The following is a 1,278-nucleotide window of genomic DNA, read 5'->3' on the forward strand; positions in this document are numbered from 1 at the left end:
ACCCTGGGTCTGTGATGTGTTTTGTGCTGTGGGACACATGGCTCCAAAGAAGTCCCTGAAAATCAGATCATGAAAAGGTCATCGAGTTGGGAAAGTAATTGATCAGTTCTCTCAGTTTAAGAAGCTGGGGAAGAGGAGGAGCTTGCGTTCTGGGATAGCCTGGGACAGCTATGCCCTTACTCAGACAGACGCTGGGGGCTTGGGGATGGACAGGCCAGACGGTGACCATCTGAACCTACTCCTCACTGGGGTTTTCCTCCCTCCCTTTCCCATCCACTGCTGCTGGGAGGGATATGCTGTCCTGGCATCTGGCCCAGCTGACAGGGCCAAGTGTGTGAGTGGCAGCCTGCACGTCAGCCCTTGGGTGTGCAGTTTCAGATTCCAGAGAATGAGCTGGCTCGGAGCCCTGCTGAGTCAATGCCCTTCTCCTTGCCAGTGCTCTGAGCCAACCTGCCCTGGGTTCTTCCTGGCAGGCTGGTTTTCTGTGCCAGCCTCCCCTTCCTGACAGGATATAGGGGAATTGGTAGGGAAGAGGCAGAGGAGATCCGTGCAAGTTTGAATGCATACTTAGCCTTGTGGAATGAATGTGGTCCAGCCCGTTAGCCTCACTCAGTACTTCCTTTGTCCCAACTCTGTCCCTACCCCGGGCTCAGAGTGTTGGGGTATCTCCACCTGCCTGGCAACTTCAAACATACAGGGGCTAGGCTGAGAGGGCAGCAGCACCTTCATTCAGTGTGTGAGTGAATGAATGAATGAGGGAGAGAAAGAGGAAGGTCTTCCATGTCTCAAACTTTTTTTTTTTTGACACGGAGTCTCACTCTGTCACCCAGGCTGGAGCGCTGTGGCGCAATCTCAGCTCACTGCAACCTGCGCCTCCTGAGTTCAAGCCATTCTCCTGACACAGTCTCCCAAGTAGCTATAAGCACGTGCCACCACACCTGGCTAATTTTTTATTTTTAGTAGAGACTGGGTTTCACCACGTTGGCCAGGCTGGTCTGGAAGTCTTGACCTCAGGTAATCCGCCCACCTTGGCCTCCCAAAGTGTTGGGATTTACAGGGGTGAGTCACTGCGCCCGGCCCTCTACCCCTGCTTCCGCCTTCCAGTCTCAGCTAAAGCGTGCGCCCCTCCGCCACTGGGCAAGGCAGGGGCGGAATAGAGGGCTTGGAATTCCACAGCCTGGAGACGGGCACCGTGGGGGAAAGAAGTCACCTCTCCTATGGTTCGCAGAGGAAGGCCTGCCTGAGCCTGGAGCCGGGGCGGGAGAGCCAGAGTTTTGC

Source organism: Colobus angolensis, unplaced genomic scaffold, assembly GCF_000951035.1.
Source record: "Colobus angolensis palliatus isolate OR3802 unplaced genomic scaffold, Cang.pa_1.0 Scaffold769, whole genome shotgun sequence".
Classification (NCBI taxonomy): domain Eukaryota; kingdom Metazoa; phylum Chordata; class Mammalia; order Primates; family Cercopithecidae; genus Colobus; species Colobus angolensis.